Source organism: Vicugna pacos, chromosome 8 (assembly GCF_048564905.1).
Source record: "Vicugna pacos chromosome 8, VicPac4, whole genome shotgun sequence".
NCBI lineage: Eukaryota > Metazoa > Chordata > Mammalia > Artiodactyla > Camelidae > Vicugna > Vicugna pacos.
The window spans coordinates 44,124,263-44,148,086 of record NC_132994.1 but is presented as its reverse complement, the minus strand read 5'-3'; the positions used below and the strand labels follow the sequence as shown (position 1 = coordinate 44,148,086).

At 39.9% G+C, this 23,824-nt stretch overlaps 1 long non-coding RNA gene across 2 annotated transcripts; it reads right to left on the bottom strand.

The window, feature by feature from the left end:
- Window positions 1-928: 928 nt before the first annotated feature.
- LOC140697870 (uncharacterized) lies at window positions 929-22,316 on the bottom strand. Of its 2 annotated transcripts, XR_012075246.1 has the most exons (6): window positions 22,237-22,306; window positions 15,888-15,963; window positions 15,241-15,349; window positions 10,344-10,451; window positions 8,547-8,817; window positions 929-1,207 (listed from the first exon to the last, which is right to left on the bottom strand). It is a non-coding gene; the product is annotated as an uncharacterized lncRNA (long non-coding RNA). The 2 variants fall into 2 exon arrangements; XR_012075247.1 differs by lacking the exon at window positions 15,888-15,963 and having other exon boundaries at window positions 22,237-22,316.
- Between the last annotated feature and the right edge of the window lie 1,508 nt (window positions 22,317-23,824).

The following is a 23,824-nucleotide window of genomic DNA, read 5'->3' as shown; positions in this document are numbered from 1 at the left end:
TTAAGACAAAAATTCTGATGGCCAGACAATACCCAGACTAATTTAATCAGAGTATCTGAGGGTGCACCCCGGCATCAGTAATTTTTAAGGCTTCCAGGTGATTCCAGTGTGCATCCAAGTTGGGAACCACTGGTCTATAAAAAAGCACTCAGACTATAAGACATCAAAAGCCTCTTCCAATTGTAGCAGTCTGAGTTTATGTTTAATAAACAAAAATATAAATTAATAGGCCATATTTTAGTGATGAGGAGGAAAAAGAGGTCAATTACCATTTGAGGCTACAATTCTGTCCCTAAGTGAGTTGGCATAATTTCAACCCAGAGGATATGTCCATTTTATTATTTTAGCAACCACCTTAATAGGACACTTTGAGCATAAAAGTGAATCTTGTGTGGGTATGACTTTGAGGAGGGTGGAATACAGAACAGAAGTGAGAAGAGGAAAGTGTGTGTTGGTGTGGTGAGGACAGAGTAGGGGAAGAGGGAAAAGAAAAGCAAAAAAAAAAAACTATGAAATATATATATATAAATACTAGAAAGAGAGACTGGAAACGAGAGAAACAGACAATGGCATGTCCCTAACAATGAACTGAAGGACGTTTCAGTGCTGAGACGTAATAACAGCTGTCCATTTTGCAAAACATTCTGTAAAATTGATTATTATGATAAAAAGCCTTGTGGGAATAGGAGTGTTTTAGGGACATGAAGACCAAAAAATGGTTGTTTTTCTTAGCTTACCAGGCACAAGGCAGATGGCAGAAAATAGCTCTGTGTCTAGTAAGCTGGGAAAACAACCATTTTTTGGTTGAACTTACCTCTCTCCCCCTGGGGCTTCAGTCTTCTGATCTGTAAAATGGATTCAATAATGGGAGCCACTTCATAGGCTGACTTGAAGATGAAATGATTTAATAGTTGTGAATCACTAAAAATAACCTTTGGCATGTGATGTTATATAAATGTTATTAAATAAAAAATAAACAAGTTAAAATAAATAACAGAGGATAGCTGAAACAGCGTGGTGTTGGCTGAGGACCAGGCAGATACATCAATGGAAGAAAATCAAACGTGCACACTGACTCAGACGTGTGATCGGTGAGTATGTGATGAAGATCAGACTTCCCCAGTGAGGACAGAACCGGGTATTCAGTGAGTGCTGTTGGGACCACAGCTCTTCCTGACTCTCCTTCCCATTTCTTGCTGAACCAAAGCTGTAAGAAGAAGACACTGAGCTCAGATTCACCTCCCTTTGTCCTCTCAAGCACTGACCTGGCTAAATAATTTATAGATATAATTCAGCGTATGGACTGTGATCGCTGAGCCCCCCAACTGCGTATTTCAGCACTGTGAAAGCCCTCAGCGCCTCCCATGGTATGGTACTGTACAGTCGCTTTGGCTCTATCTTTAGGATTGGAAACTGCTTTAGACATAACAAACATGTGACTGTGTCAAGACACAGAGCTCAAGATGCTCTAGATCCCAGGTCTAGATGTTTTTAGCACGTTTAATGTTTAGATTTTTAACCTAAACAATAAACACTCTTCCTTACACAGCCTTGCTTTTCCAGTGTGGAGCAGATTAAGCTGTTAACAGAGCAGTTTAAACTGGCCACATCTTTCAGGAGTCACAGGCAAAGGAGGGTTAATGGCCCCCTGAGGGCATCCGCCCCAAGCCAAGAGGAGTCTATTTCCCAGCCGCATCACTTAGTAGTAACAGGCAGAGGGGTGAGAAGAGCAGGGAGAGAGGTCCGGTTAATACACTGGTCTGTCTAGTAGTAACTCTTGAGGCTGCTGCATCCCATTTAGAAAATGACTACCTATATTTACTGCCAAAGACAACGCTATTATAGCCCCTTTTGGTCATAACCAATCCCAGGAAGAAAGATCGATGATGTCACTTTTGAAATACAGTCCTCATACACCTTCATACATATGATGAAATAAAGCCAAGCAAAGATATTTCTAAGAGTTCTGCAAAATATCATGCCTAACGTGCTCCAGGCTCTCACGGCAAAGAATAAAATTGCTCTAACTTGTTTTAGGGACAAAGCCTGTGAATCCTTGCAGGGTATTTTTCAATCTAAGTACAAATTTTAAATGTTTAAATTGTATTTATTGAATAATATTCCAGAAATTCTTGAAGCTCTGGTGTTTGATTTGCTTGCAGTCTCTTACCTTTTTCTCTTCCGATATTCTCCTGCCCTCACCTGATAATTCTGTGATGAATGGCATGAGAAACTTAACATTAAACATACCTTTCACTCAGCAAATGTGAGGTTGCAGTTTCCTGGTGCACGTTCCCTTCCCCTGGCCTCTTAGTGCGCCCTGCTGGACTCCCTCGGGAATGCCACCTGCTCTCAGACAGGCTTCCTACACACAGATGACACACTGTCTAGTGCTATGATCCCAAACTTTTTTCTTCCTGTCCCTTGGTTCACAGACTGACCCATCTAATAAAGATGGAGATATAAACAGTTTCTGCAAAAGTTTGTCTTTGTCCCAGTGCAATGAACTAAATGTTTGACCCCTCTCAAAATTCACTTGTTGAAAGCTAATCCCCCATATGATGGCATTTGGAGGTGGGCCTTGGGAATGATTTAGATCACATGAATGGAATGAGTGCCCTTATAAAGAGAGACAAAGAATGTCATCTCTGTCTTGGCCATATGAGCACACAGCAAGAAGGCAGTGGTCTGCAAGCCAGAAAGTGGGCTCTCACCAGACACCAGATCCGCTGGCTCTTTGGTCTTGGACTTCTAGCCTCCACAACTGTGAGAAATAAATGTTTGTTGTTTTAGCCACCCAGTCTACAGTCTTCTTGTGACAGCAGCCAGAACTAAGACACTAGTTACCTCAAATGAGTATCAAGGGACTGAAGGCATGATTCTAAATATTAAAGTCAGTTTTGATTATCTTGTAGTGCACAAACATGCCTAGATTCTGCCTGTGAGGTAGCCTCGTGGCACTGTGAGAGCAACAACAAGAATTGTCACCCCACCCGGGAACTCCATAGTGACTGGCGGAGGTGGAATTCTGTTCTTTATCTCCTCTTAAATAACCCAATGGCTGTGATGCGCCTCTGCGTGCCTCTTCCACCAGAAATCCCAAAGTGATCTCTTTCAAGCTGATAGTCCTTTTCATACCCCGTCTATTCTTTAGTCACTGTTAAATTTGCTCTTTTGATTGCTCCTCTCTGTTTCTCCTGTTTCCTCTACTTTTAAACCCCCACCAGTTCAGGGTGACTTCCCTTTAGTTTATGTAATAGCTGCTTTAGAGAGCCTGGTGTAATTTATTTTCACCACATGCCTTGCTTATGTTAATGCTGCAGTTTGGCTAATTTCCTAGAGATCCTCAAAATTATTTAATGTTAAATTTTGTCATAGAAACAATGAAAGGTTGTAAGACAAGAGTTTACTAAGCACAGTGTGCCTTGCTCTGTGCTAAATTCTGTCATTAAACATACATCAACAGGAGACCTACTCCATCCTAGACACTGCAGAGAACTCAGGCAAGTATGTTACAATAGCTTCTCAACAATGTGCAGTTGACCCTTGAACAACAACGGGGTTAGGCACGCCGACCATTTGTGCAGCTGAAACTCTTCAAGCCTCTGTCTCCAACTCAAAAACAAAGGAAGTGATAAACAACGCAGCCAAGGGCAGGAAGCTGAAACAGTTTGACTCGAATCGGGACTCAAATCCTAGTTCTCTCGATTTCACATTTTTAATCGAACACAAATTTTCCCCATATGTATTTAATTTAAAGATCTGTAAAATGAAAATAAAACTACTGTATTTATTGAAAAAAACCTGTGTAAAGTGTTATTCAAGGATCAACTATCTAATTCCAGGGAAAGGATGAAAACAACTGATGGTTATTGAGCTCCTAACACATTATCCTCACAATAAACCTACAAAGTTGTTATTATTACTCACATTTTACAAATTAAAAAAAAAATCAGAAGGTCAAAATTATTAGTAAACTTGTCCAATATCCCAGAGTGAGAAGAAACAGAATTACTATTTGAAGTATTTAACACCATAATAATCCCTATATTATTCTGAAGGGATAAAAGAAGTACTCAACTCATCCTTAATATAAGGGAAAACAGACAAGTAGCACTGTGACAAAATCTGTGTATTCAAGAACAGGAGAAATCACATCTGTTAAGGGAAACTGGAAAGGCTTCAAAAAGGAATTGCATTTAAGAAAGGCTTTGGAGAGGGGAGAGACGAGGTAGGAGACTAAGAGGTACAAACTACTATCTATAGAATAAGTGAGCTACAAGGATATATTGTACAGCACAAGGAATATAGCCAGTATTTTATAATAACTTTAAATGGAGTATAATCTATAAAAATATTGAGTCACTATGTTGTACATCTGAAGCTAGTATAATATTGTAAATGATCTATATTTCAATTTTTCAAAAAAGGATACTTTGTACTGAAATAAAAACAAAAACAAAAAAAAACAAGCTTTGGAAAATTAAAGGTTAGGAATTCCAACAGGCTCACCTGGAGAAAAATGAAACCAGTCTACAAAAACATTCTTAATACTAACAAGTGGCTTTAGCATAAACACAAGGTACATGTCAATGACTAGCAATGTATATCTGAAAGTTGATTTTAAAAACAAAAGCATTTACACAAAATGAAAATAGGTACAAATCTAACGGATCTTCCAAATCTACATGCTGAAAAGTACAAAATGCTAATGAAATATATCGAAGAAGACCTAAATAAGTAAAGAGACATGCTATGTTCAAAGAGCTGAAGACTAAACATAGTAAAGATGGCAGTTCTCCCCAACTTTATCTGTAGATTTAATGCATTCCAATAAAAATCCCAGCAGGATTTTTGTGTGTCAGATAATTCTAAAATTTACATGGAAAGGAACTAGAACCGCTAAAATAATTTTAGAAAAGAATAGTAAATTTGGAGGAATCACTCTACCAGATTTTAAGTATTACTATAAAATTACAATAATCAAGACTGTGTGGTATTCGCAGAGAAACAATGGACCAGAATGGAAAATCCAGAAATTGACCCATATGGCCAATAGATTTTTGACAAAGGTGAAAAAGCAATTCCATGAAAGAAAGCTACTCTGTTCAACAAATAATGATGGAACAATTGGATATCTAAAAGGAAAAAAATTACCTAAATTTCACATCTTATAGAAAAATTAATTCAAAATGTATCATATCTAAATGTAAATACATGAAAACTTAACATTCTTAGAAGAAAAACAGAAAAATCTCCATAACCTAGGGGTAGGCAAAGAATTCCTAATTAGATGTGACACCAAAAACACGATCCATGAAAGAAAAAACTTGACAAATTGAAGTTCATATTTAAAAAAAAAAAACTTATTCTGTTAAAGATAGCATCAAAAAAATGAAAAAGACAAGCTTCAGACTAGAAGAAAATATTTGCAGATCAAATACTCAGCCAAAGACTTATACCCAGAATATGTAAAAACTTTTTAAATTTAACAGTATACTAGAAATAACACAATTAGAAAATGGACAAAATAATTAAACACTATACCCAATAGAACATATAGATGGCCAAGAAGCATGCAGAAAGATGGTCAACATTATTAGCCATTAGGGAAATGTAAATTGAAGCCCCACTGAGATGCCACTAAACATCTCTCAGAATGGCTAAAATTTAAAATACTGGTAATTTAGGCTGTTTTCACGTCTTGGCTATTGTAAATAGTGCTGCTATGAGCATTGGGGTGCAGGTGTCTTTTTGAAGTAGGGTTTCTTCTGGATATATGCCCAGGAGGAAGATTCCTGGGTCATATGGTAAGTCTATTCCTAGTCTTTTCGGGAATCTCCATACTGTTTTCTACAGTGGCTGCACCAAACTGCATTCCCACCAGCAGTGTAGAAGGGTTCCCTTTTCTCCACAGCCTCTCCAGCATTTGTCATTTGTGAACTTTTGAATGATGGCCATTCTGACTGGTGTGAAGTGACACTTCATTGTAGTTTTGATTTGCATTTCTCTGATAATTAGTGATATTGAGCATTTTTTCATGTGCCTATTGATCATTTGTATTTCTTCCTTGGAGAATTGCTTGTTTAGGTCTTCTGCCCATTTTTGGATTGGGTTGTTTATTTTTTTCTTAGTAAGCCGTATGAGCTGCTTATATATTCTGGAGATCAAGCTATTCAGTCATAAAAAACGGCAACGTAACGCCATTTGCAGCAACATGAATGTCCCTGGAGAATGTCATTATAAGTAAAGTAAGCCAAAAAGACGAAGAAAAATACCATATGAGATTGCTCATATGTGGAATCTAAAAAAAAAAAAGAATGTAAATACAAAACAGAAACAGACTCATAGACATAGAATACAAACTTGTGCTTGCCAAGGGGGATGGGGATGAGAAGGGACAGACTGGGAGCTCAAAATATGCAGATACTGACAGGCATATGCAGAATAGATAAACAAGATTATACTGTATAGCACAGAGAAATATATACAAGATCTTGTGGTAACTCACAGTGAAAAAAATGCGACGATGAATATATATATATTCATGTATAACTGAAAAACTATGCTCTACACTGGAATCTGAAACAACATTATAAAATGATTATAACTCAATTAAAAAAAGTTTAAAAAAAATAAAATAAGTAAAATACTGACAAGTATCAAGTGCTGGTGAGGAAACAAACCAAGAGCAACTCTGATACATTGCTGGTGGGAATGCAAAATTATATAACCACTCTGGAAAATTGTCAGTTTACCATAAAGTAAGACACACAATTACCACATGACCCAGCAATCCATTTTATGGGTTATTATGGGTTGGATGTGCTCCCCTCAAATTTATATGTTGATATCCTAATACCCAGTGTGATGATATTAGAAGGTGGTGTCTTTGAGATGTAATTAGGTCATGGAGGTAGAACCCTCATGGATGGAATTAGTGCCCTTACGAAAAAGACTCCAGCCAGCTCTCTAGCTCCCTTTCTGCCATAGGAGGATGCAGTGAGAAGCCGGCAGTCTGCTGGCTGAAAGAGGGTCCTCTCCAGGGCCCAACCATGCTGGCACCCTGATCTCTGACCTCAAGCCTTCAGAACACTGAGAAACAAATTTCTACTGTTTACAAGCCACCCAGTCTAAGTGTTCAGGCTGAACTGACTAAAGACATCAGTACTTACCTTAGAGAAATGAACATCTATGTGATTATATGCATCTATATGTGTGTTAAAATTCATAGAACTGTATACCCAAAAAGTCCTTCTTTATATGATTATTTCAAAATAAAATTAAATAAGAAGCAGAAAGAGGAGAGAAAACTATAAGTTGCCCTGTTTTAGAGGGAAAGTGAAATAGATGGGAGACTAGTGGAATACAGGGTGGGCTGAAGCATTGGTGTCAGGTTCCAACTCTCAAAATTGGACACCGGTGTGGCCTTTGTTTTGCCAGGGCTGCCTGATTTTCGTCTCTGAGTTAAGATTTCTTCCTCCCTCTCTCACTTCACCCTGGAAGCAGATATTCAGCCAACCCTAAATCCCCTTCCTCTCTCTAAAATCTCTGTATTGACAGGACTTTACACCTGCCCTGCCCCTGGTCAGGGAAAGATGAGAAACATGTCCCCAGTAAAGAGAGATTCACTGGTGGGTCAAGGCCTGAATGGAAGAGCACAGGACGTATTTGGCAACAGAAAGCACTTCAGCAAGTTTGAGAAATGCATGACACCAGTGGGGAGTTCAAACTAGGTAGGTTGAGATTAAAATGAGAATAAAGTAAATGAAGGATTCAGGAGCGGGTGCCTTATTTCGTAGGTACTGGGGAGCTATGAAAGTCTTCTTAGAAAAATGCTTTAGGAAGATTAGGCTCTAATTTATAGGATGTAATAGAACGTAGAGAGAGAGTGAACAAGAAGGAAAGAGGAAGCAACAACCAACTTCTGAAAGAGTCAGGGCTCATGGACATGACCATGAGGACAGACAAAGGGGAATGGAGATAAGTAACAGATCGTGCACAGAAGTACAGAACTTAGCAACTCATCTGAGAACAGAGAACAGGTTAAGGAAGAAGCAGGTGAGATTGAGCAATCAAAAATGTCGCTGGTTACAGAAATAGAGAGATAGGGAAAGAGATAGGGATAGAGATAAATGGATATACAAACATAGAAATTATATTTCAGGGGAATTTTTGACAAGGTTCAGAAAAGATCTCTTTCTCCCTTCCAAGTCCCCAAATAATGCCTTTATATATCAGGAACAAAAGGTTCAGAACAGCAAGAGAGAGATATCAGTCTAAAGAGTTTTCTAACACCATTTCTTTACTTTCTACTCAAGACAGCATTAGGCAATAATCAGAATTACACAGATTTGTTCCTCAGCCCCTCTGCTGGTGAACCTTCACTCTTTGACTTCTTTTAAAACCTGAGCACCAGTGGACACTCCCACCCCTAACCCACCACCACCCATAATCAAGTTATTTTTCTGGGTCCCCCTCTGATAAAGGATTTGATTTCCTCATTGAGATCCCAAATGACCAACACAAATGACATCTAGTTATACTTTTTCCTTCTCAGTGCAGGACACTGAGCGCAGACATCCTCTGCTTCTAAGAGACCCACGAGCAAACAAGACGCAGAGCCAGATGTTAGGGCTGAGCAATGCTGCATTCTTTCCTTCCCTCCGTTTGTTGAAACTGTTGGAATAAGCCAGGAGTGCTGTACAGGTCTCCTCAAAGACAGCTGATCAGGTCCATCCATTCTCAAAGGAAGGAAGCTGAGGCACAGAGCAAATTGCTCAAGTATCCTCCTCCCTGCATGCTTCATAGGGCTGCCTAAGGACACAAAGCATAGTAGGCACTTGGTATTTCCATATCAATCACAAATATAGCCTCTAAAGCGGTTTTTTTTCTTTTTAACTGAATTTATACGGCTTATGTCAGTTGAGTAGCTTTATGCTAATTCTAAAGATGGAAAAGCTAGTGTTTAGATTGGTTATGAGCTTAGTCATAGAAGTAGAAAATGGCAGAGTCTGGATTTAAACATTCTCACTCCTAATCCTTTTTTTCCTTTTTCCTAATGTAACCAAGGCACTCTTGTTCTTTCTATCTATAGAAACTCCTGGTCTTTGCTTTCATTGAAATGAGGTTAAGGACCAAGACTTCTAACCAGTTCCAATGAACTGGTCCGTCACATCTTTCTCCCCTTAGCCCAGCAGGTGGACTATTCATTGTTTCCACAGGTTAAATTAGGATAATCTGGAATTTACTTTTCATTTGTAAAGTACATCGGTGGATTATAAACAGGAAGTCCTCTCCCCAGAAACATCCAGTGCAATCACTGCACAATTCATCAACAGACTGCAAGATTTATTGACCCCCTGGGTTTTAATTTTTAATTCTTTTTAGCTTCAAGAAATTAAAAAAAAATGTTATCTATGGGTTTATATCAGAGAAACTATTCTCTGCTGTATTATTAAGAAATAAATTACTTTCTGAGGAAAGTTAATAAAATTTTTCTGCAGGTGTTTATTTCACCCAAGAATTTTTAGAATGGAGATTATGAAAGAGGTGGAAGAAGGACCTGATATGAACTCTAATCATGGCATTTACAAATTTCAGTCTTGCCAAATAGAGAAACGTTGTGCTAACATTAATGCTTTCATATGTACATTTTGGCTACTTGATTTTTAAATTGAAAATTGTGGAAATGTTTATATTAGCATCATAAGCATAATGATGTGAATGCATGCATAAGCACCTTCAACGCAAGCAGATACACTCATTTGTAGAAATTCAATCTAGAGCAGTGGATGTTATTTAGTATTGGATGGTTTCAACTTTATGGGCTGAATCATTTCATCATTAGTCTCTCCAACAGGCCAGAGCATCTTGAATGGCCAAACGTGCGTGTTGGAAAGGAGCTGTTGATGCCACTCATACCTCAGTGCTGGCGAAACACCTGCAAGAGGCATCTCTCGATCCCCACCCATCCACTCATCTCCCTTGCCCACCTCTGCAGGAACTCCCCTGAGAAGGGATTGCTGAAGTACAGTCATAGACAACCAGAATCAGGTTCTGTGGTGCTCAGTTAAAATGCAAAGCATGCCCCTTATCCCAATATTCCATGACCCTCCCACACTGGACTTCCCTATTTTCAGCCCAAACAACCCATTAGGTCACTTCTGCAGTGAGCAGCCATCAGCTGGCTGTCAGGTCATAGGTCAGGATCTGATCAACCGTTACACGGAAATGCTAATAAGTAATACTCTGATCCTTCATCCACTGATATTCCTTATTATGGAATATATATCACATATATAGGTCATATTATGAAATTAAGATATATAATACATACTTACGGATGTAATGTTCTGTTCCTGAAGTGTTATTTGAATAAGAGAAATAAGCTCAAGGAATAGGCACTATTAGCATCTTTCTTTCCGGTGTCATCCCTGAGAACCTTCAAACTGTAATTTAATAAAGAGGAAAAAAATCTCTTCCTGTGTGTTCATGGACAGCTGCCCCAGTGGGGCTTGCCACAATAAAAGTAATGTCCCCAGCAAGGAGGAATATTCTAATCTCAGAGGCAATGGCTAGTAGAAGGGGATGCCCAGGCACAAAGAATCATGTTAGTTGGGCAACACACAAAAGTGTTAAGCATATTTCCTAAATTAAAAGATACCTAGACAGTGCATAGGATTTTTCCGCATCAAAATTTCAACTGCAATAAAAAGCAGAATTGATGTTCTAAGTCACCCTAATCTAGTATATTTTTTCCTATTTAATAAACATTTTTGTTAAAGTTTAAAACACTTCAAGGACCCAAATCATAAGTCTATAGATCAATGAATTTTCACAAAATAAACACATTCATGAAATAAACACTGAGATTGAGAACAGAATATTCCCAGCACCTCAAGAGACTCCTCATGTCCTTTTCAAGTGACTAGCTACCTCCCAGGGACCATTGGTGGAATCATTCTACCTTCTAACATCATAGAATAGCCATGCCAATGCACTTTAAAATGGAAACAACTCTGCCATTTTATATTAGTCGTATGATAACCATTTGGTATTAAATCAAGACAGGATAATTAGAAATATTTGGTTTTCCTGAGGTACTCCTCAGGGTATCTGTTTTTCTGCAAGTACATCATCTTGAATTATCAGTATCTATCTGAAAGAGCCAGGTTTGAAAAGATGACTTTTTATCAGAAGGTCCTAAGACAGAGAGTAATGATGCTGAGAGAAGTCATTCTGTCAGGTGAGCAAAGCGTCATTACTGCAACACGAAATGTAAGGTGGCGTCAGCCATAAATCCAGAGTAAACGTCCTCTATGTGTAGCACCTTATTATTTTATTATTATCAAGGAGAAATATAACTTTGCCTTTAGCCATATCCAAATCTTCTGAGGGAGAAATATTAAATATATAAACATGGAAAGAATGAATTTCAGCATTGTAACCTATTACAAATATATTTGAGGCATGAAATCTATAATAAATGAATAGAACCAGTACCAGTACGTTTCATATTTAAAGTGTGGCTGGTAATGCTTCATTCTGGCTGAGCAGTTTACAGATTGGGTAGCTGTTTTCCTTACCCCTTACTCAAATAATCCATCAATTTTCATGTTTTTTAAAAGTTGAATGGTGAGTGAATCAGAACCTGAGTTTCATTTTTTTTTTTAAGTTGGGTGATGAGTTATTCAGATTTCCCTACTACCAATTTCACTTTTTTCAAAGCAGGGGATAGAAATAAACGGACTTATAAACCCCCCTTATCCCTTGCTAGTTTCTTCCATGAACCATAGACCTTGATAAACATAATATGAGAAAAGAGAAGAAAGGAAAATGTATTTATTAAGCAATTGGGTGGTTATAATACTTTACTGGTACTAATAAAATAAATAGAGCCCGACTTCTTATGAAGTCAAAGTTCAAAATTAAACAATATCATGTTTTTCTTCCATGATAAACCCAAAGGCAATCACATTTACGTTTCTGTGAGCACGGAAGGGAACAGCCACATGGAGAGCCCTGAATGACGGGTATTACAGAAGCTTTTATCAGTGAACCTGCTTTCACTTATATTTATATATGGTCCAGTCTGTTACTCTAGTAATTAAGTCATAGCACTTCTAATAAAATAATGAAACAGTCTTGTAAAGACCTCGCTCAATATGATGGAGAGAGTAGCCACCATTTCTATGAGATCCCATCTAACTTCTCCCTAAACCCTACTTCAAGCTGACATATGTAGTCATTTCACTGACTGATTAAAAAAATATATATCATTTTCTTCTCCTTCAAGCTTTCTCTCAAATATGGAAAACAAAGATATGACTTTAAATTATTTATTTGGTATGGCACAGGAATAGGGTAGATAGACATAAGAATAAAACAAAAGGAGAAGATATTGAGTAGAGTTACTAACTTTTAAAAAGAGCTAGATGCCAAAATTTTAATATATTTCACCTCAGAACAGTAAGAAAACTGTCTGGCTTAATTTTTTTTTAATGAATTTTCTCTTAAAGGCTTGGCCAAAGAGAAGGAACACAAGGAGAAAGGCCACAGAATGAAAATGGAGTTTCTTTTCACAAGTGTGATCGTGCAAGCTGAGGTAGAGACAGACCCTGAAATCATCCCTTGAACTTGAAGCTAAGGCAGCTTTTACTTTGCTCGAGTCATGGGTATCCTGAGGGGTGAACTGAGAACAGTTCTTCAAATGGGACCACTGGATCAGCAGCAACAGCATCCCCTGGGCACTTGTTAAACATGTGAATTCCCAGACTGCACCCCTAACCCACTGAATTAGAAACTCCGTGGATAAAAGCCAGGGGCCTCTGTTTTCAAAGCCCCCACTGCCCCTGGGGTTCTGCTGCAAACTGAACTTTGAGAACCAATGGTCTAAAGCAGAAATCAGCAAATTTTTTCTGTAAAAGGCCAGAGGGTAAATGTTTTAGATTTTGCAGTTCATATTAGCCCTGTCACAACTACTGATCACTGAAGGTAATAAAACAGCAGACATAGACAAACCGTAAACTAACAGACATGGTGGTGTGCCAATAAAATTTTCTTTACAAAAACCGGTCACGGGCCGGATTTGGCCCAAGGCCCATTGGGACTCCTGAGCAGAAAACTGGTGGGAGGAAGAAGAGGCAGGAGGTCTGCTCATGACTTCTCCCTCTTCTCCCTTCCCACTTTGACCCTTTCATTGGTCCTGACACCTAGGGATGAGTCCAGATGGCACCAGAGTTCTTTCCAATGTGCAAGCACTTCCTTGCTTCTCCTTTTAAGTTGTGCAAAGGAAGTAGTCAAGTCACTTGGGAATTAGTATGGGGTGGTGGGGAGCAGTAGAAAGGGATGCACGTAAGTCAACCAGTTAGTCAGTCTAGAATTCCAGGGCTAAGAGAGTAGCCTTAAGACTGAAATATAAACTTCATTAAAGATCATTATCCAAGTTTGGGTGTCATTTTCCTAAAAGAAATGTTCCCTGTGATCCTATCTGCTATCCCCAGGAAACAGAAAAGAGAGAGAGAGAAGAGAGAATGATATCTTCATTTAACTCAAAAAAAAAAAATCTACGTGACTGACCACAATGAGGCTGATAGTAGATATGACACCTTGAACACCTCCACCTGGATGTCCCACTGGACCACTCAACAGGTCTCAGATGGAAATTATTACCATCTTTTCTCCAGAATAGACAGAGGCTCTCAAATCGCATCAAAAGTCAGAACCACCCAGAGGGCTTGTTAAAACAGATTGCTGGGCCCCACCCTGAGGGGTTCAATAGGCTGGTCTGGGGCCTGAGAGTCGGCATCTCTAACAAGTTCCCAGGTGATGCTAGTGATGCTAGTCCCAGAACCACACGTTGAGAACCACTGCTCCACACCCTTCCTTCTGTGTCCCCAGTCTCCGTTGGTAAAACCACCACTTTATATATCCAGGCACCTGAGCAAATGCAAGGGTCATCCTTGACTCACCACTGTCTCTCACCCCCACGTTAGTTAACCACCAAGTCTAATCCATTTTGCTCCTGCAGTATTTTGGAAATCCAACCCCTCTTTACCATCCTCATTTTCAATGAATTAGTTTAGGCCAATGTTCTCCTACTTTCACATACTTTACATATAAAAAGCAATTGCCATAAGGCTGTAGAGGTAAACCAATCCAATTGTAGGTTGCTGGACACAACAGACCCACAGACACCTTTAACCACCCCCACGGTGAGGGAATCCAGCTCCCTACACAGCTCTTCCCCATTCATTCAGTAAGGAAATCTTATTTCAGATCCTCATAATCACATGTCTTGAATATTTCTGTAGCTGTCTAGGAATTCTACCTAATTCCAGATTTAGCACTTCAAACACATGTCCTACTAGCCAAAGTGTTTTTTTAAATTATAAGTTAACTAAATATTCTAAGACTGAGTACTTATTATCTCTCATTGCACCTTACAAAATGAGCATTGAGTTCACTTAGCTTTGCACACACTGTGTATCAGTCATAATTATAAGAGGATAAAGATGTCATACTCAAAATAGGATAATTCAAGGATGGTTTATCTGCAAAGGTGATGGCGTAGAGCAAGGGGCAGCAGTCTCACTCCTGAGGACATTGGGCAACATCTGTAAACATTATCAAGACTGAATGGAGAGTGAGAGGAGATTGGGAAATATACTGGCATCTGTGGGTGGAGGCCAGGGATGCTGCTAAACATCTTAGAATATGTAAGACAGCATTGTACCACAAAGAATTAGACAGTCCAAAACGTCAATAGTGCTAAGGTTGAGAAACCTAGCTGCAGAGTAAGTTCTCATTAAACATTTGTCAAACTGAACTAAATCTGAACTTCAAACACAATCCCCTAGTGCAGCTAACTTTGCTTGAGTCAACTGAAGAGGAATTATGATAGGCGATCCGTGTAGAATGATGGGAATTCCATCTCATTTTGGGCTCTGATCTCTAGTTTAAGTTCACGTTTTTGAAGAGAGCTGATCAGCCCCAATTAGTAACTTTTATGTGGCTGAGGGCTCCCAGCTTTCCCAAGATCCTTTGTGAGCCCAGTGTGTCAACATTTTGCTCCAAGGGAAATCCTCAAGCATAGGCCGAGGTATCCATTCAAGGTGGAAAATGGAAAGATCACCTTAATACATTCATGAAATATTCTTTTGCAAATGAGTACCTACTATATTCCAAACACTGTGCAAAACAAGCTTGAAAATACAACTCAATATAAAGAAGATTTACCTCTGATGATATGAGTAAATCTTTTCTTAACTTCTAGGTTAGAGAATGAGATTTGTTCTTCTAGTTAGCTCCTTGTACAGGAAAGACAATGAGGTCCCAGGGAGGAGTCCTACAAGATAGAAAAGGAGAGAGTTGTTGGCACCACCTCCATTACGTCAAATGAAACCACGTATGGTTTGCATAAGGAAATGTTCTATTTGCCAGCTACATGGCACTAGAGAAAATGGAACTGGCATTTGTGTTCTGGACTAACTTGGGGTTGGAGATATATGCTTATGAGTCATTCTTTGGAAATAATTAACTAATGTCTTTCTCAATGAAAGCAGGATGGTTGATAGTCTTTACTGAGTCATTTATGTGTCACTTGCCCCCAGTATGTCCATTTGTTACTTTATGCAGAGGCAGGCGGATTAGACACATGGCACAGTTGCCTCCATTCCCTCTTCGGCTCCCACAACAGACATGAGTAATCAATCATGGTGCTCTTTCCCCCTGAGTCTGGGCATGGCCTCAGATTCCTTCCATATCTAACACTTCAGGAGGCCACTATTAACAGACAGAAATTCACACTTCAGGTAAATTCTACTTGTGCTTACTTGGCAAAGATATTGACCCTGGGTAAGCTTTGTTAACATGAAAATATGTACCTGGAAAGAGTAACTCAATGACACTATATCATCTTCTTTTATTTAGTCTGTCTCTTCCTTATTCCTTGGTAGAGACCTGATAGGGTAGAATGTTGAACAATTTATTTCTGATAAGACAGCTGGAGACAAAGGCGAAAGAAATTATACAAGGCAATAGGTGATAAGTTTACATTGCAAACATGTATTTCCAGTATGAGTCTCTTTCCTGAGCTCCAAATTCATATATCTGATTGCCTACTTGACATCTTCACTTGCATGTCCAACAGACACAGCTCACGGTTAAAATGCCCCAAGGACTTCTGCTTCCTGCCCAGATGGAGTAAGAGGGATGGGGCTTAACCAGCAGCAGCAGCAGCAGCAGCAGCAGCAGCAGCAGCCCGACATTATACAACCAGCAAAACAAAAAATCTAAGAAATGACAGTTTGCAGACATTGGACAACAGGGAGTGTGCACAGTGATCACTGAGGGCAGGGAAATGAACAAGGGGGCCCTTGCCCCCATTTGCTGCCTGGAGAGAGTTTCCAGGCTGCAGAGTGAGCAGAAGGAACCGAAACAGAGCCCAGGTGTCTCACTGAGTTGAGAAGATAGAGATCTGAGTTCAGAGAGTCCAAAGCAGCTTGAATTTGTGAGGTAGATCCCAGAGAGAAGAGAGCCTCACAGAATTTGGGTTTTTGTCTGAGTACTGACATGGGTACAAGTGAAAGGAAATTCCCTGACACCGGAGAGAGGCCCTTCCCAAAGCAACAGGAGAACAATTCTAAAGGGAAAGGGCACACAGGGTTGGAAATACTCAACATTTCCACCAGGCAAAGGAGAGAAGTCTTGTAAGACATTGGAGCATTGGGTAAAATCCTCAGAAGAGTGCCATCTTAGTAGGAGGGATAAATTAGACTGGGACTAAAGGGTGCCCTGAACTTACCCTTACAGAGCTTGTGGTCCCATGCATGCCAGAGTAATGTCCAGCACAATTTAAGTGATCACAACAAAATCTAGCACCCAACAATATAAAATTCATAATGCCTGTCTTCAGATTAACAAACAAGCACCAAAGAAGCAGGATATACGACCCATCGCCAGGAAGAAAGTCAGTCAGTAGCAACAGAACCAGAATTTACAGAGATGGTGAAATGAGCAAACAATGCATTTCAAACACTATTCTGTTTATACTCCATATACTCAAGGAGACGGAATAAAGCATGAATATTATGAGGAAAGAAGTGGAAGATGTAAAAAGAATCATATGTGGTATGTAGAGATATATCAGAAATGAAAACTATCGAAGGGGTTAACCACAGATTAGACCCTCCAAAAAAATGATCAGGGAACTTAGAGATGTTGAAGTGAACTTAAAATGGCAGAAAATACACAAAATGAAGCACAGAAAGAAAAAGATTTTTTTTTTAATGAACAGTGCATCAGTGACCTGTGAGGCAATCTAACATAGTGTAATTGGAGACCCAGAAAAAATACTTGAAGAAATAATGACCAAAAATGTTCCAAATGTGATGAAAACTATAAACGCATATATCCAAAAAGCTCAAAGAACCCCAAATAAAAGGAACATAAAGGAAGACACACCAACACACATCAAAATCCAATTGCTAAAAACTGGTGATAAAGATTTAAGAACAGTAGGAAAAAATCCAGAGGACAAAGATCAGGATGACAACAGAATTGTCAGAAACTACGAAAGCCAGAAGACAATGAAGCAACTGCATGTATTGGCAGGAAAGGTGAAGACTGTCAACCTAGAATTCTCTACACAGTGAAAATATTTTTCAAAAATGGAAATGAAATAGACTTTCAGACCAAAAGAAAAAATGATGGGGATTAATTCCCAACAGACGTGCATGAAAAGAAATATTAAAGGAACTTCTCTGAGTAAAGGAAAATTACGCCAGACAAATGCTCATTTAGCGCCACATAAGGGAATTGAGAACACCGCAAGTGGCAAATACATAGACAAATAAAAAATTAAAATACCCCAACTGAGCTCCTGAATTTTTCCTCAAAATCTGCTTCTTGCCTAGTCTTTCCTTATTCCTATACTCATTTAATGGCAGCTCCCTCCTTCCATCCTGAGGTCAAAATTTTTGTAATCAACATTGACTTGTCCCTTTTGTGCACACCCCACTTCAAATCATCAGCAAGCGCTCACGGCTCTAACTCCAGAACAGGCTCAGAATCTCACCTCCGCGGCTCTCTCTTGGGTGCTCACCTCAGTCATTTTGCCTTCTCAGTCTCCTAACTGGGCTCTCTGCTTCTACCACTGCAGTGCGTTCACAGCGCAGCATCACGGTGGTCCTGTGAAACCTGTGACACTCCATGTGCCACCTCTGCTCACCGAGGTCCAGTAGTTCCCCATCTCCCCAGAGAAAAGCCAAACTCCTGTCAGGGCCAACAGGCCCCACAGTGCCTTCCTTTCTCCATCTTGGCACCTCCTTGGACTGTCCCCTTCACTTTCCTCACCACTCAGCTCAGGCTGCACTCCCCACCTTAGATTCCAGAAGTGCTCTCTCCCCTTGGCATCTTTGCATTTCCTCTGCCTCAGCGATTTTTCCCCAGACACTGACATGATTGAGTCTCTCACTTCCTTCAAATCTTTTCTCAAATGTCATTTCTTCTCTACGGCCCTCTCAGAACACACTATTTAAAGTTGCAGCTTCCTGCCCATACACTCCTAACCCTCTTCCCTGATTTCTTGATCCCCACAGCCTTCCTGTTTTATAGGTGTTCATTATTGTGTCTCCACTAGGACATAAATTCCATGAGGGCAGGAATATTGACTACCATTTTTACTGCTGGAACTCCAGTGTCTAAAGCCATGGCGGGCATTTAGCAGAACTCAATATATATCTGCTAAATGCATGAGTAAAGGAGTGGTGTGCTTGACCAAGCCGGCAGCTGTAGTACATGCCCTTTGTCACCAGAGGGCAGCACAAGAGCACTAAGGTGTTAACGACCCAAGGTAAGGAGCCGCAGGTGGGAAGGGAGGGGAGGAGAGGTCTTCCCAAACCCAGGTCGTGTGGAGGCCACTTGGAAATCAGGGGTCGTTAAATCAACTTCCGGTATTCTGTGTGTGACTGAGCATTGTTTCACTCTCTGGGCCTCAGTTTCCTCATTCTGTAATTCAAGGGCTAGCAGTAGATTTAACTCTGATTCACTTCCGGCCCTAGAATTCCACGCTTTGAAATCAAACAGGCCCCCCTACTTATCCACCTCACTTTTTTTAAATTTCATATCCAGGCCAGAAGATAGGGCAATGCATTTCCCATACAGTTGTATTCAAGCCCCGGGGATTCAGTAACTACCCACAAGTTCAGTAGAAAGACAATTTTGAGGAGTGAGCTTGACTCAGTTTATTTATTCTCACCTCTAGTTTTTGAATGAAATCGGGTGTTACTTCCTGAAAGGGAAAGAATTTAGCACCACTCTGGAGATCCCAGGGCTCTGAGATAGTGCCAATTAAAAGCTATGGTTTCTTTCCTAGTTATTACTCTGGGAGCAATGAGCAGCAATTTGAGACATAGAAGATACTGCCACCAGGAAAAGAGGCCATTTAACTTTATCCATCAGAGGAAATGACTAAATGTATTTTCTTAATGATGGAAGAGTTTAATTTTCTCTGAAAGAAGCAACATTTCTAAAATTGATCAGGGGAGGGCAGTCAAGAGTTATGTCCCGCAAACAGTCCACAAAGGATTCACACAACAGAGAAAAATTATATTTTAAGCTAATTTATTTTTAAGTTTTACTGCCCCCTAACAAAATTCACTCACCATTTTGTTGGTTGGAAGAAATTAAAGTGTCATCAAAGGATTTGTGATTAGTTCAGTCATGGAGTTAACACAGCACCTCAGAGTAAAAAAAGTCCCCAAACTGCATGTTACCATTAAATATGGAGCCTACTACCACAGGCAAGAGAAATCATTTTTTCAAGATCAGATATTTAAGTGGCTTTAATGAAAGCTATCCCTCTTAGGGGATTAAATGCATTAAATTCTATTTTAGGGTATTTTTTTTTCCTTAGTCTTGGCATTTGACTTGTTTCAGAATGTTTAGTCCACATTTATGTCTCATCAGAATTTTATTTTCTCATCAAAAAGGGGACATAAACAGACACACAGGTTGGACTTCTTAGTACTGGTTATTGTGTTAAAGCAAAATCAACCTAAAGCTTGGTTTCCTCGGCCTAACTCCACTGACGTGTGTGGGTGACTCTGGTTGGAAATAATGGAGCTACTAAAGAAACAAGGAGAAAAAAAATCTATGCCATTTATCTGAAGAGGGCTAAATACACACTGATTTCCTGTCTAATTTTTTGACAGAATAGTAAATAAGATTATCTGGAATGAATTAAACCATCCAAGCTCGATCCTGGCTGTATTGTCTACTTTCCTTTGCAGCATTTATCAAAACTGTAATTATCTAATAACTTGTGTTTTTTGATTTTCTATCTTCACCAGCTAGACCTGTACCACTTCCCAGCCCCCTCTCCCCTTCACTCCCCAAGCCAGAGAGCCAGATCTCTCTTCATTCAGGGTTGTATTCCTAGCAAAGCACACAGGCCCTTTCATTTAGCAGGATCTTGGATTCGATAATTCCAGACTATGGGCCCCAAGCACAAGGATGGTCTCACGGTCAGCTTCAAATTTCTAATATTTAGCCCATGGCCTGGTGGAGCATGTAAACTTAATAACTGTTTCTTGAATAAAGCATTATCTAATTTATTTATTCATTCTACTGGGTGCCACAGTGAACAAAACAAGTTTTATGCTGTCATGGAAACATTCTAGGAGGAGGTGGGTCAACAGAGGTAACAGATACGTATGCATGAATAATTAAAATATCAGATAGTGGGAAGTGTAGGGAGACTCCGGCAGCAGGTTAAACAAAAGCCTGCTTTGGGTCACTGACAGCCAAGGGCAGAGCCAAAGGTGCCAGCTGTCCTCTGAAAAGCACAGAAGAGTCACCCAGGCAAAGGAATAGCTTGTGCAAAGGCCTTGTACAGGAGTTTGGCAGATTCGAAAGGTCAGTGAGGCCGGAAGTTGCAGAAAGAAGGCATGGCCATCCACCTATGCCATTTTTTTTTTTTTTTTTTGCACTGGAGACTAAAGAAAAGCAGCTTGAAAAAAAATGACACAAGGAATGCAGTAACAGAATAATCGTCTAGTAACAAACAAAACCCCATCCTACTCACTCAAAGGTGTGGTCTTCCCAACTCTTAGCATCTAATATTGCAACATTATATGAAGAATCCTTAATAAACACTTGGGGAAATAGTATGTTTACAATGTTAATTTAAATTGCAGGAGACAAAATTGCTTAGAGAAGATAAGTTCAGCTAGGCAAGGCCTATTCAAGGAAATAAAACAATATTTATGCTTATTCATTTTTAACAAATATTTAGTGAGTGCCTTTCAATGTCAGGCATCATTCCTGGTGCTGGGGATATCAACCATGAACAAAACAGATAAAGCAGCTGTCCTTATGGGGCTCAGAGATACTAGAGAGGGAGACAGAGCCAAGAAATAAAAATTACGTGAAGGACAAGATCATTTCAGCTGTGACAAGTGCTATGAAGGAAAAGTGCCAGGATCAGCTTGGATGGTTGGATGCTTTCTCAGGTTCCCTTCGCAAATCACCTGTTAGCCAGCCAGTACAGTAAACATTAAGGGAGGGTCCCTTTAGGTGATGAAATGATGGAATGGTTTCCTTCTTTATGTTTTCTGTATTTTCTAATTTTTTGCAATGAGGATGTTATTTGACTTATGTGATCAAATTAACAAAATATATTTAATAATACATAAAAGATAGTCTCATTAACATTCCAGCCACTAAAGATAAAGTGAGGAGTCTCCTTTGCCAAGGGAAAGGAGGCGGGCGTAAAGTCATATTGTAAATGAGCTCTATTAAAAGTGACAGAAAGAGCGGAGGTCCATGAGTTGGTGCCTCTGCTTCATAACTAGGACAAGTTTTCTCAGAAACAGTCATCTCTCCTCCCAGAAGTATAAGAAAGCATCCTTCATTATTTCTCACATGGATGCCCCTTCTTTAATTTATGAAGACTATTATCAGCAGGGATACCATTGCTAGTCCCACGTGATAACAGAGCTAATTCTGTTGTTTGATCGCATAATTAAGGAGCAAGAAGCACTTTCAGGAGTTTGGGTCACACGTTACGGAGACATTAGTGGACCTCAGCTGAACCAAGTTCCTTATTTTAAAAACCCTCTTGGTCCAATGTTCAAATTTGACCCCAAACACAGAGCCAGCCGTGGGCAGGGGTCATCAGCCTTGACTAGAATTGCTTCCACAGGACATAGGGCAGATTCTTGCTCCACGAACCTGGGAGAGAGGAACCGCGATGAACGCTACCGTCCTCGGATGAGGGCGGCGGTAAACCCGAGCCGCACAGGACTTTCCCGTGCGTGACTCCGCAGTGAGATACAATCCAGAACGTTCGGAAACAGGAGGAAACATTCCACTTAATAAGATCAAAACCAAAACAAACAGAAATGTTGTTTTCTTTGTCTCTGCTCCGACAATGCACATACACATTTCTAGGTAAAGATGAATATAACCACTAGAAAAACGGGGAGGGAGTCGATGGGGGAGGCGGCAATAAAGTGCCAACACCGATAAAGCTGGCATAGTGGACCGAAGTCTCACTAAACTGTAATTGTTTTTTCTGTCTTCCATCTCCCTTTGCTTCCCTCCTCCTATCATACAACATCAACTAAAATTTTGTTGTTCTTGTTGTTACAGTGAAGAGCATTCAGCGATTCTCAAGGAGAAGCAGGCATCTCTTGCTCTTTTCCCAGGCTTTCTTCCCTTTCCTTGAAAGATGGGGGTCGGGGGCGGAACAGGGAGAGACTGTTAGACACTGCCCGGTTCCCCATCATGCGATGCTGATGTAATGGGCTGGGGGCGCCCTGACTGGCTGCCTGCGAACTGGTCATGCTCTCTTCACACATGGAGTGGCAGTCAGCTTACAGCTAAATCACCTCTGAGCACAAGCTGTCTCCACAAAGGCAACCAGAGGCAGCATTCAAAGGCTGACAAAGCACTCCTAAAGCATGAAAGAAAAGGAGACCCTGAGGCTGCTGAAGGGAGAAGCTGCCAACATTAATCCCCACTCCGTTGGGCGTTGTGCAGACTCTGGAGGGAGCGTGACTGATGGAATACCAGCTGAAGTTCACACTCAGAAAAAGCTGCAAAATAAACAAATAAATAAAGAAGAGAGGAAGGAAGGAAGGAATAAGAAGGGAACGCAGTGTCATGTGGGAACACCGAGAACTGATGATGTTTGTTGCATTCTACGTTTCCAGTGAGCTCCGTTAATTATTCATAAGCAGAAATCTTGTGAATTTGCATACACTTTGCATGTCATTTGTTTTCTAACGTAAACATGGGGAAGAGAGTCATTTCTGGAAGGTGCAAATGTTTTTTGCAAGAAACACTTCAAAAAATTATAACACTGACCAAAGATCGTCAAATGACATCTAAAATATAGTTTAAGTATAGTGAGTCTTAAACTTCCTGAGCTTCCTGAGCTGAGATTGCTAGCTATTAATCTATAAATTATTTACAATCACATTACTGGTAATCTCAGCAATGGGTTGAATCAGAAGAAATGCACCAACTCTCACTTAATCTGGTCCTGAGGTCTGAACCACTTCTCATTATGGGCTATTGCATCTACTTACCACCTACATTATCTACACATTTGCTTGCTTATCCCTGCATATGTGTGTTTTTATACATTCAGCGCTCACCAAGCAGCTTACATATTGCTTGGCTGTATTTATCTCACTTTCCTTATCTAAAAAGACTTCAACAATACCAAGTCACATCCTTTTTTTGGTAGACTCTATCAAAGAGACATTTGGTAAGATCCATATATGGAAAATGATTAATTTCAGGTTGTTAACAT